The sequence below is a fragment of the Mandrillus leucophaeus genome, unplaced genomic scaffold (assembly GCF_000951045.1).
Source record: "Mandrillus leucophaeus isolate KB7577 unplaced genomic scaffold, Mleu.le_1.0 Scaffold403, whole genome shotgun sequence".
NCBI lineage: Eukaryota > Metazoa > Chordata > Mammalia > Primates > Cercopithecidae > Mandrillus > Mandrillus leucophaeus.
In genome coordinates, this window is record NW_012104288.1 from 250122 (window position 1) to 266145 (window position 16024).

Below are 16024 nucleotides of genomic sequence, written 5' to 3' on the forward strand. Positions count from 1 at the left end.
CCGGGAGGCGGAGCTTGCAGTGAGCTGAGATCCGGCCACTGCACTCCAGCCTGGGTGACAGAGCAAGACTCCATCTCAACAAAAAAAAAAAAAATTAACATATATCTTTAAGAGCACAAAAATTATTTCTACTACTGAAATTCTAAGAATGGATTTGCTCTGCTTTATTAATTTAACAAAGCATATGCCTAATATCTCATTTTTACTTTACTTCAGGTATTTATAGCTTTAGAAAAATATATTAACTGTATCATAGTATGGAAACATGTCAAAATGCTGACTTTTATGCATCCAGTTCATACTTTTTCCCTGTGCTGAGCCCAAAAATGCATAAGAGATTTAAAAAAAAAATCATTAGGCATAGGCGAACACTGCATTTTGAATTTAAATCATGACAATAAAGAAATAGCAAAGTTATTAAAATATAAAATGACACATTGTTTACCAATGTATTAATAGTTATCTACATGCAGTAAGCACAGCTAAATAAATTACTCCTATTGTTTTAAAACTTTTCTTGTGATTATTTATACAATTTGCTCCTTCGACTGCATATCATCCTATTACCCAAGAATCTCTCACTACTTTAGTCATAACAAAGTGGTGGTTTTTAAAAATTTTCAGGTTGATTGACTATATGATGACAGTAAGGGACTATTTTTAACTTCTTAGGCATGATAATGGTATGACTGTAATTTTTTGAAGTCCTTATTTTTAAAGGTATACTGAAATATTTACAGAGGAAATAAGATTAGCCATGATTCTAAGTGATGAGTGTATCAGTTCATTACATCATTCTACTTTTATAAATGTTTAGAAATTTCTATAATAAGAGTTTTTAAGAAAGAAATAAAATGTTTATGTTGGAAAGGTTTATATTTTATGTTTAGAGCTTACTAAAAAAGCATACTAGGAGATGGTTCTTGTTCCTCATCTAAATATTTCCCAATTCTTTTCCTCAAGAAAAACTTCAAGAGCCTTTTTAAAAAGGCTACAAGAAGCTGTAAACCAGTTTATCAAAATGTTAGCAATTGTTATTTCTGGTTGGTAAGATTATAAGGGATATCTGTTTTCTTTGTTGTTTAAGTTTGTTTTATTTGTTATTTTCTGTTATAAGTTTTCTATATTTCTAAAGTCAGCATATATTATTAATACAGTCAGAAAACGATCTGATTTTTCTGATTACATGGAATATTTTTGCATGCCAAGTACAAAAAATCTGTCTATATCATAAGTCCCTCTATCTTTTATATTTACCATGAAAAATATTAATGAACACATGAACACAAAAGCCTAGTTGTCTATAAATCTAACTGTCTGTGACAGCAGGATGGAAAGAGTGAGTTTTGATTGTCATAGGAGAAAGGCATACTAGAGAAGAAGATAATTCTGGAATGATGGAAAGGCTGGTAAGATTTTGGTCTCATTCTGGCAAGGCAGACATATTGACTCACACAACTGAGTGCTCATAATGGGCTCTCTAAGGGCAGATGATGCACAGGAGTCAGGCATTTCTGGGAACGTGACATACAATATCTTACACCACTTTCATTTTACATTTGGCTTAGGCAAGGTTCATGAGTGGCTACTGATATATAGCTTTATTTTTGTTTTCTCTTGTTTTTATTTTAGATGGGCAGGGAGATAGAAGAGAGAAAAAGTTTATTCTACCCTTGAATAGAGGAAACATTTACTGTAATTTTGGCTCTTTGCCTCCTACATCATCTGCTTCCCTTTCTCCTCTCCCATCATTTCATTTTGAGAAATCATTGTCTATTCTCTACATGAGGCCTGGCTGACAGGTTCTTAAAGTCCTTGCTCACAGTCACAGCTCAGGGCTCCTGAGAATCAGACAGTATCAGAAACTGTCAGGTCCTTGAGGTACGGGACCATGTCTCTATTCATTTATTCAACAAATATTTGGTACCTGCTATGTGCCAAGCAGCCTTCTTGACACTAGGGATACAGTGAGATCCCTGCTCTCATGAAGTTTACATTCGTGTGGGAAGACATACAAGTAAACAAAGATACAAACATAAAAATAAGACAAATAGTGGCAAAAGTGATGACGAAAATAAAGTGCAACAGAGTGAAGTGATAGTAACCGGGGCAGAGGGCTGTAATAGTAGAAGGGTAGTGAGAAAGAGCTAGAATACTGGGGAGGATGTGGCAGCTGAGTGGTCCTGAAGGACAACAGCAGAGGAACAGAAAGCAGAGCACAAGGACAGTGATGCTGGATGGCACAGAGAGATGGGCACTGATGGTCTTCCAACCTCAGTAAGGTACCTGGGTTTCATTCTGGGTACAAGAGGAAACCATTAGAGGCTTTTTTTTTTCTTTCTTTCTTTCTTTTTTTTTTTTGGTAGTATGACTATTCATTTTCCAATTTTAAAATTTATAGTAAAATACAAATAAAATTTACCACCTTAACCATTTTCAAAAGTATATTTCAGTATTAAATGAAATACATTCAGACTGTTGTGCAACCATCATTACCATGCATCTCTAGAACTCTTCATCTTGTGAAACTGGAACTCTCATCAGAGACTTTTAAGCAAAGCAGTGACATGATCTGTCTTACATTTTAAAAAATAATTTTTGCTTCGTAGAGAATTGATTGTGGTAATACAGCAGGAGTAGGAGTTTCCTGAAGTAGATGGTTCAGGATGTATTTTGTTGACATAGCTGACATGAGTGCTACTAATTTACATATGGGCATGAGAAAAAGAAAAAATGAGGAGAGATGACTTCTAGATTTCATATGTCCAGTGTCTAACACATTGCAAATAGCTAATGTTTATTACATAAATGAATGAATACTGATTTAACATGTAAAAAGTAAAAACCTTTCTTCCTAGACAAGTAGGACAACAGAAAGGAAACTACTATGGACACAGGAGATTACCTTTTTTCTACTGTCTGACTATAATAATCATGTCCTTATAATATGGATAAAGTCTGTACAGTCGGTTCATGTCAACATAATTTGCCTAATTTCAATATTATCATTAAAGGTCAACCCTTTATAATGCATACAGTAAGTTAAGTTTTACTAAACATTTTACATATATTATTTCATCCCTTTCTAAATAATAGCTTTTAAAATTTGAGACTATGGTGCTATGGGTCACCTCTCCAGAGATTACATAAATACACAAATGGGATGTTTTGGGAGTTTATGGACCTTCTGAAGTCCATCCATAGAGCAGCCTGAAGTTTTAAAAGGCTCTGCTCCATCTAGCGCTAGAGTTTTTATTGTATACATCATCAGGATAATCTTATTAGCCTAGTCCTGGAGTTTTTAGAGAAATGCTTTCAAAGAGTTTACCTTCATTAACATTCACAATTAGTGAGTTATCAAGAACCCATATTAATTTTTAAAATATCTTTGCATCTTTAGCAAAACTGTTAAAGTATTATCCATAAAGCGATTCAAGACCCTCTTTATTAGAGCCAACTTGATAAATTCCTTTTGCACTTTACTTCTAACAAAAAGTACCTTATATATTTATGCTTTTTTTTTTTTTTTTACTCTGTTGCCCAGGCTGGAGTGCAGTGGCGAGATTACGATTCACTGCAACCTCCGCCTCCCGGGTTCAAGCGATTCTCCTGCCTCAGCCTCCTGAGTAGCTGGGATTACAGGTGCCTACCATCACGCCCGGCTAATTTTTGTATTTTTAGTAGAGACAGTGTTTTCCCATGTTGGCCAGCATGGTCTTGAACTCCTGACCTCAGGTGATCCACCCGCCTCAGCCTCCCAAAGTGCTGGGATTACAGGCGTGAGCCACCACGCCCGGCCATCATATTCATGCTTTTTAAAAAGCAAAAAACAAACCATTAGAGTTGTGGTTACTCTTTCAATATAAGCTCTTGGCTAACCATTAAAATCTAGTGTTCCATTTATCACAACTGCATTACCTAGATTTTCCCCTTCTATGCTCAGATCTTAATATATTTATTGCAAGTATTTCAAGTCTTTCTGGGAAAAAAGTAGAATGTGAATTATATATGATCATATTTAAAATTTGCAATATTCCTATTTCATAAGCATATTGGCTGCCTCTCCCAAACCAGCAATTTTTTTCTGAAGATAAGAAAATAAACTCTAAGGCAACATGTAGTAAGCAGCAAGATGTATAGTCAGAATCTTTATATTCTAGGAATCCAGGTCTGCCAGCCACCACTCAGGTGTCCTTGGGGAAATTCACTTAAATTTCTTGGAGCCTCAGAATTTTTGGTCTCTAAAAGTGAGTTTAGAGCACACGCCACATGCAGTGTTGCAATCAGAATTGAGCAGCAACATATATTTGCCTATTAATAAGGAGATGGCAACTCATACTTGTTCTGTGCTCTGTCTACTGATGAAATAGTAAAACCAAAGGACTGGGGATTGATAGTTTTTTTTTTTTTTTTTTTTTGAGACAGAGTTTTGCTCTTGTGGCCTGGCTGGAGTGCCGTGGTGCTATCTAGGCTCACTGCAACCTCCGCCTCCTGGGTTCAAGCGATTCTCTTGCATTAGCCTCCCAAGTTACTGGGATTACAGGCGCCCACCACCACACACAGCTCATTTTTGTATTTTTGGTAGAGATGGAGTTTCACCATGTTGGCCAGGATGGTCTCGATCTCTTGACCTGTGATCTGCCTGCCTCGGGCTCCCAAAGTGCTGGGAGTACAGGCATGAGCCACCATGCCTGGCCGGATTTTTTTTTTTGAGAGTGCACACCAAAGCAATGTGCACTAACTCTCCATTAACCTTGCCCCTTCCCAACTCCAAAAGTGCCACTTCCATGAGTGAGATACTCAGGCAGTCACCTAATGGGGATAAACTCAAGTGCTAAGGGCAGAGAATGAGAAAAGAAAGAGGGCTGTTAGATAAAGTCCAGGGCTTGGGCTAGGTAACTTAGTCACATCTGCTAAAATAATACCGCTTCTTCTTTCACACCTTTACTCATGGTTCAGGCTTAGGTTTTACAATACATGGGCCTCAGGACTAGGCACAGCATTGCATTGACTCAAGCTTCAGCTTCTGTACTTGTAATACGGGGGAAGCATAATCCTCGCCCTGCCATATTCTACAGTAAGTCTACAGTAACATATTCTACAGTAACATCTGTAGGAGTAATTAATGTTGTTACTTGTAGACAAAGATGGAGGTGGGCAATCCAAGAGCTTCAAAAATTTAGTGTCAAGTCACATTCAGAATTAAGGCTAATGATGAAAATATGACTATCAGTTAGCACCTGGGCTCTAGTTGGGAGAACTTGTTTCTGGTCCCAACATACTAAATAGGCTTGTGATCTTGGCTAAAATGAAATGGCATCACGTCCTCAACAGCATAAAAGGTCAGCCTGAATGACCCCTCAGGTCCTTTGCAGCTCAAAACACTAATGTTTCTCTGAAAAACGACCAACATGCTCATGTCCCAGCAAAAGCTTCACTTCTCAGCTCCTTGGGTGGGACAATGATGAGAGATGTCCCTTGGGACTGAGTGCCAGGTGTCCACAGAGATAGTAGACTCTTCATTAACACTCCCTGTGTTGGCTGCCTCCTTTCCCTGTCTCACTTCCCCACTCCCCAACTTGTGGTACTGTCTAGGATTACCTCTCAAATAAGTTGTTTACACTAAAAAAAGAAAAAAAAAATTAAACCTACATCAGAAATTAAATTCAGTTTTTTTTTTTTTTTTTTTTTTTTTTTTGAGACGGAGTCTGGCTCTGTCACCCAGGCTGGAGTGCAGTGGCCGGATCTCAGCTCACTGCAAGCTCCGCCTCCCAGGTTTACGCCATTCTCCTGCCTCAGCCTCCCGAGTAGCTGGGACTGCAGGCGTCCGCCACCTCGCCCGGCTAGTTTTTTGTATTTTTTAGTAGAGACGGGGTTTCACGGGGTTAGCCAGGATGGTCTCGATCTCCTGACCTTGTGATCCGCCCGTCTCGGCCTCCCAAAGTGCTGGGATTACAGGCTTGAGCCACCGCGCCCGGCCTAAATTCAGTTTTAAAGTACTAAGTTATAAAGTAGTAAGCGCACGAGCACTGAAGTTCAGACTAAACTAGGTCTGATTCCCAGTGCTATCACTAATCACGTGACCTTGGGCAAGGTTCTTCACTTCCATTTGTATCAGTTTCCTTGCTTATAACATGGGAACAATACCACCTTCTAGGGCTTCTGTGAGGATTAAATGAGATAAGGCATAAGTAGACTTTAGCACAGTGGCTGGAATATAGCCAGTGCTTAATTGCTAATGTTATAAAATATAAAATGATATTTTATAATTATAAAAGTATAAAATTAAAATTAAAAGTATAAAATTAAAATTATAAAAGTATAAAATATTTTATATTTTATTATTGTAAAATATCATTTTATTTTTATATTTTTTTAAGTTTGGCCTTTTTTCATCAACCTACTTATACTTCAGAAAAGCATAACTATACTTTTATAACTACTGTTTGAATCTAAAATAAGTTACACCTTGACCAATTCAACTTGTCAGCTTAATAACACTAATAAATTTTTCAAGTTTAATAAACTCTAGCTAATGTTATACTATGTATTTTTGCTTTCAGTTTTTATGTAAGCCATTTAATGCAGGTAGGAACCAGCTCTAAGTTCTGCATATTGGTTCACATTATTAAAATAAACTTAAATGTTATATAGACGTTACTAATGAAAGCCCAATTTAAAATAAGAAGCATGAGCCAGGCAGAGTAGCTTAAACCTGTAATCCCAGCTACTTGGGAGGCTGAGATGGGAGGAATGTTTGATGCCAGAAGTTTGAGATCAGTTTGGACAACACGGTAAGACATTGTCTCTCAAAAAATCACATAAAATAAGAAGTATGAGTTGATTATATACCATTAGTACAGTATGCTAAGTGAAGGTTCTGACTACGTACTACACTATAGCGTAAACTATTACAGTCAGACCAACAGGAGCAGGAATTCTGACTAGTTTTGATTAGTTGATTGTTAAAAATTTATTTATAGCAAAGAATCAAAAATTTATTTAGATACTATAAACATTTACTTTTTCTTAAAAAATATAAATAGGTATTAATTCTCCAATTTTCCAAAGTAGTCCCAAGGGCTGGGCACAGTGGTTCACACCTGTAATTCCAGCACTTTGGGAGGCCAAGGCGGGTAGATCACTTAAGCTCTGGAGTTCAAGACGAGCCTGGGCAACATAGCAAAACCCTGTCTCTACCAAAACACAAAAATTAGCCGGGTGTGGTGGTGCACACCTGTAGTCCCAGTTACGTGGGAGACTGAGGTGGGAGGATCAATTGAGCCTGGGAGGATAACTGAGCCCAGCAGGCAGAGGTTGCAGCAGCTGAGACCATGCCACTGCATTCCAGCCTGGGTGACACAGTGAGATCCCATCTTGGGGAAAAAAAAAAGACAAAGTAGTCCCAAGGCTGTCCTCGGGGAAGAGCTCCTTGTCAATATTTTTCCGATACAAACCATACCTAGAACTTATCTTCTACAGTTTCCAATTTTAACTTTCTAAGTGAATTGAAAACAAAACAAAATAAAATAACACAACTACACACACTTTTCTGGCAAGCTCAGGATATTTTTCAAATTTTTACAATTTCTGTTTTTTTATTTAAAAAAATTTTTTTTAGACAGGGTCTCACTCTGTCATCGAGGCTGAAGTACAGTGGTACAATCACAGCTCACTGCAGCCTCAACCTCCTGGACTTAAGGGATTCTCCCACTTCAGCCTCTGGAGTAGCTAGGACTACAGATGCATGCCACCACACCCCGTTATTTTTAAAATTTTTTGTAGAGATGGATGTCTCACTATGTTGCCCAGGCTCGTCTTGAACTCTTGTCCTCAAGTGATCCTCCCACCTAGGCTTCCCAAAATGGTGGAATTACAGGCATGAGCTGCTACACCCAGCCATCTTTCTGATTTTTTTAGTTTTCCTGACCCCTTAGTGACTCACTTTTATGGAACCTTTCCAAAGAATTCAACATTCCTTTCATAATAACAATATTCTTTTTTTGCACTTACATTTCATAAGTTTATGCACATCTAAATTATCTATCACAATAACAAGTATAACTGGCACTAACATGTTTTCAATAAATACAATAAATTGTTGTTAAGCCAATAACCCAGCAGTTGGAGAAGGAAGGAGACTACTAGAAGCCAGTGTTCACCATGCCTGGGCACCACCCCATGTGCTTATAGGGAAATGAAGAGTATAGGCTCATTGGTCAACTGTTAGATGTCAACGGGATTGTATTTGAATCAGGATGAACCATATGCAAACTGCCAACATCCAACTGTTTATTCACCTATAGAAAGAGCAACTGCATATGTTCAACCATACACACACACACACACACACACACACACACTTTATTTAAAAACACTGACTATATTTTATGTTAAATATCACATCCACTACCATTTTTTTCCTTTTGAACAATGAATAGTGGTTCTCACAGCTTGATTTAAAAAATGCCATTCCACATTTGCTTAGGAACTCACCCTAAGCTACTGAATAATCAGTCATTGGACTCTGGATTCCTAGGAATGCCATTTCTATCTTCTTTCTTTCTGCAAGTTAAAGTCACACCTGTTAGAATTACAAAGAAGAGGATGAAGGATGAAGCTATCAGCTGTGCTTTCTAGCTAATTGAATGATAAGCGGCAGAGTGATTAAAATGTGGGTCAACATTGTTCAATGGCTGGTTTATTTCTGAGACATAAATCTTTCTGTCCTGCAGGATGCAGCACAGCACTGTCTGCCTGAAGAAGGCACAAAAAGACAGGTAAGATGAGGGACAGAGAAGTCTCTGAACAGACTTAAAATAAGTCACCTTTAAGTAATAAGTGCCCTTTACTTTTGTTCTGCCCTTGTTAGAGCATTTAATTAAAATAAACACACAAACAAATCACAAATGTGCTATTAGGACAAAACCCAAAAATTTGGGAGAGAAAGAAGGAGAAGAGTTGGGGGATGGGGCTGCATTTAGATTAAGGGCTGCTAATGAAACTCTCTTTGTCTAGATCTCACATTTCTACCATTGACCCTAAAAAGTCTGTATTTATTTTTATGGCTGCCCTTATGCCCTCACAAAACTATTGTAAGATATCAGAGTCCTAGGGCCTCCTATATTCTCAAATATATCAATCCACAGAGTAAGTATTCAGAGTGGGAAGAGCCTAAACCTTGTAATTACACCTCAGTTGAAACCCTGGCTGCATACTTCTAATAGTGTAGCCTGAACACCCTTTCTGCTTTTTTCACCTTTCTGTACCTGTGCATATGATAAGCCAGACTTTGCTGGCTTCAAAAGATTCATTAGAAAATACATGTAAAGAGACTCACTGCAGGACGGACGCGGCGGCTCATGCCTGTAATTCCAGCACTTTGGGAGGCCGAGGTGGGCAGATCACCTGAGATCAGGAGTCGACATCAGCCTGGCTAACATGGTGAAATCCTGTCTCTACTAAAAATACAAAAATTAGTCGGGCGTGGTGGGGAGGCGTGGGAGGGGCGCCTGTCATCCCAGCTTGTCAGGAGGCTGAACCAGAAGAATTGCTTGAACCTGGGAGGCAGAGGTTGCAGTGAGCCGAGATCGCAACATTGCCCTTCAGACTGGGTGACACAGTGAGACTCTGTCTCAAAAAAAAAAAAAAAAAAAAAACTCATTGCAACTATTACTTATGCCTAAAAGATGACAAACTTTTCACCCCATAATTTTCAATAAGATGTTTTAAATGTAAATGCAGCCTTGAGTATCCTGTAAGGACAGAGGTACAGATGATGCCTATGAAGTTGATTTTCTGTTTCAAAATTCACATGCAAGCTAAGCATAATCAAGATATTTAATGTCGGCTGGGCACAGTGGCTCACGCCTGTAATCCCAGCACTTTAGGAGGCCAAGGCAGGTGCGTTGCCTGAGGGCAGGAGTTTGAGACCAGCCTGACCTAACATGGAGAAACCCCATCTCTACTAAAAATACAAAATTAGCCAGGCATGATGGTGCATGCCTGTAATCCCAGCTACTTGGGAGGCTGAGGCAGGAGAATCACTTGAACACGGGATGCAGAGGTTGCAGTGAGCTGAAATCACGTCATTGCACTCCAGCCTGGGCAACAGGAGCGAAACTCTGCCTCAAAAAAAAAAAAAAAAAAAAAAAAAGATATCTAATGTAAACAAGGAAGGTAGCTGTCCTTTCCAAATCAGATAGGGAAAGGAAGGAGATAAAGGCTTGATGGGAGGAGGAGAGGTTTCATAAAGGTGAAATGACAAGTACCAGAGAGATACAAAACTTAACAGGTCCTTTTCCTTCTTATAGGCTTCCCAGGATTCCCCACTGACGTTATGACAAAATCCAAAACCTTTTTGGGGTCAAACAACGCTCTCAGTAAGCCTGGCCTCTACATGCCTAGGCAACTTCAACTTACACCCTCTTCTTGGTTACTTTAAAGTATCTGCATTTGCCTGATTGCACCTGCACTCTCTCTCCCTAGATTCTATTTCCCACTCCTCATTCCATTTCTCAGCTGCCCTAACTCACACTCTTCCTTCTCTCCTCTCAGAAGGACTTCCTGTCTGCCCACCTCTGCCTTGCTTCCCCAGGACCTGGTGTGTGTATATCACAGCACAGTTTATCATACTGAACTGTAATTTTGTAACTTACGTTTACTTATCTATAATTCATATGGACCTGGACTGGCTTTAGCATCCTGCCAGCCACTTTGCCTGACACAAAGCTAACACTCAAATGTTTGTTGAGTATGCAGCTTCTGAAACTCCCCAGTTTTATCTAGGTTTGGCTCTATTACCCTATATTAGAAAGTCCAGGAAGCAGGGCTGCTGGTGTTCATGGCTTAAATAGCTGCTTATCCAGATTGATTAAGATTTGTCTTTAACACGGGGAACTTGTAAGCTATGTGGAAACTTATTTCATTTGAATAATAGTCTGTATAAAAATATTTAGGGGTCAGGCGTAGTGGCTCATGCCTGTAATCCCAGCACTTTGGGAAGCTGAGGAGGGCAGATCACCTGAGGTCAAGAGTTCAAGAGCAGCCTGGCCAACATAGTGAAACCCTGTCTCTACTAAAAACATAAAAATTAGTCGTGCATGGTGGTGAGCGCCTGTAATCCCAGCTACTCAGGAGGCTGAGGCTGGAGAATCACTCAAACGCAGGAGGCAGAGGTTGCAGTGGGCAGAGATGGTGCCATTGCACTCCAGCCTGGGCAACAAGAGTAAAACACTGTCTAAAAAAATATATATATATATATATATATATATATATATATATATATATATATATATATATATATATATATATATATATATATATATATATGTATGCATATATTTATGATGGGCCAGGCATGATGGCTCATGCCTGTAATCCCAGCACTTTGGGAGGCCGAGGTAAGCGGATCATCACCTGAGTTCAGGAGTTCGAGAATAGACTGGGCAACATGGTGAAACCCCGTCTCTACCAAAAATAGATAAATAAAAAATTAGCTGGCCATGGTGGCATAAGCCTGTAGTCCCAGCCACTCAGGAAGCTGCGGCAGGAGAATCGCTGAACCGGGGAGACAGAAGTTGCAGTGAGCCAAGATTGCACCACTTTACTGGTCGACAGAGCAAGATTCCGGCTCAAAAAAAGAAAAAAAAAAGAAAGGAAATTACGATGGTATGTCAACTTCTATCATTTATAAAAACAGTGATTTCACTTGCCAGTGTAATAATATGTACTTTTAGAAACCAATTAGAAATAATGGAAATTTCAAATTTTTTAGAAGACCAGTGTTATAAAATGCCTAACTGGTATTAGTTTTCAACTTTTCGTAACTGCCTGGTCAAAACTGGATGAGTCACTGAAACACATGTAAGACATATTTCTAAAACTATGTTTATGGCATGCTTCTTTCCATGCTATATGATGTATCTTATTGAAATTCTGGCTATTCTCAGTTTAACATGCTAACATTTACCATGGCTCCAGAATTATGTGTTTGGTAAATAGCATCCTTCCAGGCCATGTACAATGGCTCACATCTGTAATCCTAGCACTTTGGGAAGCTGAGACAGAAGAATCACTTCAGCCCAGGAGTTCAAGACCAATTTGGGCAACATAGTGAGACTCTGTCTCTATAAAATACACAAAAAATTAGCCAGGCATGGTGACACGTGTCTGTAGTCCCAGCTACTGGGGAGGCTGACGTGGGCAGATTGCTTGAGTCTGGGGATTGAGGCTGCAGAAAGCCATGATTGTGCCACTGCACTCCCGCCTGGGTGACAGAGACCCTGTCTTGGGGGAAAAGAAAAACATCCTTCCGTATCTTAAAACTGATAAGCACAAGTGGCACATCATGGAGAATAAACAAATCTCAAAAATTAGAAAAAAATCTTACTTTCTCAATTTGTCTAGAAATTATTTGCAGATAGAGGCTTTCTTTTATGCATATTTGAAGACCCTATGGCTGGCTGAATTGTGTGCCCCAAAGAGGATATGTTGAAATCAACCTCACAGTGTCCTATTATTTGGAAATTGAATTTTTACAGATGTTAAAATGAAGTCATACTGGAGTGGGGTGGGCCCTAAATCCAATATGACTGGTGTATTTATAAGATGGTTATGTGAAGACACAGACACAAAGGGAGAATGCATATGAAGACAGAGGCAGAGATTAGAGTGATGCTGGCACAAGGAATGCCAGAGATTGCTGCTGTCACCAGAACCTAGGAGAAGCATGGAACAAATTCTCCCCCAGAGCTTTCAGAAGGATTCAACACTGCTGATACCCTAATTTTAGACTTGTAGCCTCCAGAACTGAGACAATAAACTGCTGTTTTTTCAAGCTACCCAGTTTGTGGTACTTAGTTATGGCAGCCTGAGGAAACTGATACAACATTTTTAACAAGACTGTTCATGTTTAATTGAATTGCTGTTACTTCATAGAGAGAAAAGTTAGGCAAAATGCATTGATCCTCTCTTTAAAATGGCTTTTAGGAATCTGACAATGCATACTGAGAACCATAAAAATAACCATACTTGCTGACAAAGTAATTCTACTTCTGGAACAGTATCATTAGGAAATGAGTCCCAATTTGTAAAATGATACAGTTGCAAAGATAAGTATTACTATAACTTAGGTTGTTTATAATTTGTTGCTAATATACTTGTCCAACAATAGAGTTTTAGTTAAGTAAATCACATTATAATTACTAGAATACAAACAATATGAGTTCTGAAAATTACATAAGATGAAAAATGCTTACTAGGTATTATATGGAAAACACAGAATACTAAAAAAAAAAAATCCTTTCCTTTTTTTTTTTTTTTTAGACAGTCTCCTTTGTTGCCCAGGCTGGAGTGCAGTGGCATGATCTCAGCTCACTGCAACCTCTGTTCAAGCAATTCTCCTGCCTCAGTCTCCCAAGTAGCTGGGATTACAGGCATGTGCCACCACACCCAGCTAACTTTTGTATTTTTAGTAGAGATGGGGTTTCACCATTTTGGCCAGGCTGGTCTCAAACTCCTGACCTCAGGTGATCCACCTGGCACATCCTTCCAAAGTGCTGGGATTACAGGTGTGAACCACTGTGCCCAGCCAGAGAATACTAAAATTCTATATGGAGTATGATGTAGGAAAATACGCATAGAAAAAAAGAGAGAGACAAAAGCACCCTGGTTAAATATTCATTGTGGTAGAATTATGCTCAGTGGGTCAGAACTCTCTTCTTGGCTCCCTGATTTTACCCTTTTGGTACCAATTTCCAGTCTCATTTTCTCCTCTCCTCAAGCCTCTCCATGCACAGCCAATTCTTTCTTGGCAATGCCTCTTGGGAGCAGTCCAGGCTCACTTCACCTTACACAGGTGTTGTGAAAAGATTCCTATTTGGCCTGACTGTAGCCTATCTATGGCCAGAATAACACAGTCATTCTACTGCTGAATACATCTACTGTGTTAATCTGTCCATTTATGTTTTATGCACTTTTATGTATGTGCTGTTTTCCAATAAAAAGGGTTTTTTTTCTTAACTTTCTGCGTTTTCATATTTTGTTTTGTCAAGATAAGGATAAATGGTTCTCCGCTGATTTGCCCTGCTTCATTATACCTCTAAATGTAATGTTTCATCAGAACAGCAGGGTACCTGTTTGTGACAACGGAGTGAACACAGGCCTTTCTCTCCTTCATCTACAATGTCTACCAGCTCCTCCACGTTTACCAATGCAAACTCCTTAACATCCTGTAAAACCTGGCTTAAAAATTTCCACCATCATCAAACCTGCCTGATCCGTGCTACCAAAATTTATACTGTATCATATTCTATATGTATCAAGCAACTACTAGCTGTAAGGCCTGAAGATTTAATGTCCTAAGCTGTTTGCAATCTTTTTGTGGAAAGCAAACATAAAAGATGATAACAAGTAGTAGAAAAGGGCATATGATGTGTTCAAAGTGGGGAAGAGAGTGGTGAAGAGAGGATGGGATGGGTGAGGCTGATAAAGGCTAGAAGAGACCATGTAAAAATTGGATAGAACATATTTAACGAATGGGAGAGGAATGGCATGAGACACCGTGGAGACCAGGATAATGGCAGGACCCTTAATGCAAATGAGCATCTAGAGCTGTTTTGGGGAAAAGCCAGTCAAGTCCAAGTAGAATATTATAATGTGCACTGAGAGATGTTACACTAAAACTGAAGAAGACATGGAAAGCACAGAATCTTAAGCCAGGTAAATACAGGTGACAGATTAAGTAACAAAGTCCCATAAATCTATTTTTCTTAAAAAAAAAAAAAAAAAAGCCAGGGGGAGCGTGTGAGGATCCTAAACTAGTATAAAGACACATAAGAAGGAAAGGAGGGACCTGAGATTGACAGCCTGGTCAACGATGCCTGAAACAGCACAGGACTTCAGAAAATAAGGACGAGCAAAGGAACTCTAGGTGAGGCAGTGTAGGACAGTGGTTAACAGCTCCAGTGCTGGAGACAGAACTCCAGAGCTGGAATCTCCTACTGCTGAGATGGGTGTGGCCTTGGGTAAGTTACTTAACCTCTCCGTGCCTCAGTTACCTCATCATTAAAATGAGAATAATATTAATATCTACTTCCCAGGATGGTTGTGAAGATTAAAAGCTTTAATACAAGAACTGATATCAGTGCCTGGCACCTAAGCACCGATAAATGACTGCCACGGGGTGAGGGGTGGATTTTATTTGGTTCTCAGTGACCTTGGGGAGACCAATTTCTGAACAGTAGTACGAAGGGAAACTACAAAGAAAGGGAATTGAATAAGCTGGTGCGCGGTAAGAACGCAGACGCAGCCACCAGGTATCGATGACCCTTTGGGAGCACGTAAGCAATAAAAGCGAGGAGCGAAATAAAGGGTAATCCGAGAACACAGGGTTAAAGTGAACATGCTTTCCAAGGGGAGATCGTAGCAAGAGGGAAAAGACCACTGGCGAGGAACTCGGGTCGCTAAAACTGTTCTTCAGTCGGCGCGGGACTAACTACACAGGGAGTGGGACAGGTGTAAAGACCCGCTCCTTCCCATCCCGAGTTCCCCAGGGAGCTGCAAAGAGCGCTCTCCCCCGCACCGGGTGAAGTTTGAAACAGCGCTGACTTGAAGGGAGAAAGCCCATTTCCCAACGAACCAACGATACCTGGGACGACAAAACAACAGGCTTTCCTGTTCCATCTCCGGCAGGACCTGTTCCACGGCTCTGTATTCATCAGCCTCCTCCCGGCCAGCAGCAGCCACCGGGACAGGATGCGGCTCGGGGAGCCGATGGGACAGCGCCCCAAGTTCATCCGGCCGCGGGAGCAAAAAAAGCGCCCAAAGGGGAAGGAAGGAAACAGAAAGAAAGGGGCTCCGGAATTTGGAGGGCTGGCTAGCGAGACCAGACCCCGGAGCTGGGACAATGACCTCCGCGTCCAAGGTCGAGCAAGTCCTTCTCCCTCCCAGTCCCGCCGGCGAGCACCTCTGTCCCTCCTGCTCCGCAGAGCCGGCGCCGCGCGGGACCCCAGTCCAGGCTCCG

General features: G+C 40.1%; 1 protein-coding gene across 1 annotated transcript in view; it reads right to left on the reverse strand.

Moving 5' to 3' along the window:
- The window catches only part of ELOVL7 (ELOVL fatty acid elongase 7), a 99830-nt gene extending 84065 nt beyond the window's left edge, over positions 1 to 15765 (reverse strand). The window contains exon 1 of the mRNA XM_011992117.1: positions 15650 to 15765. The gene's annotated coding sequence lies outside the window, so the exon portion shown is untranslated. The remainder of the gene's footprint in view (positions 1 to 15649) is intronic.
- Between the last annotated feature and the right edge of the window lie 259 nt (positions 15766 to 16024).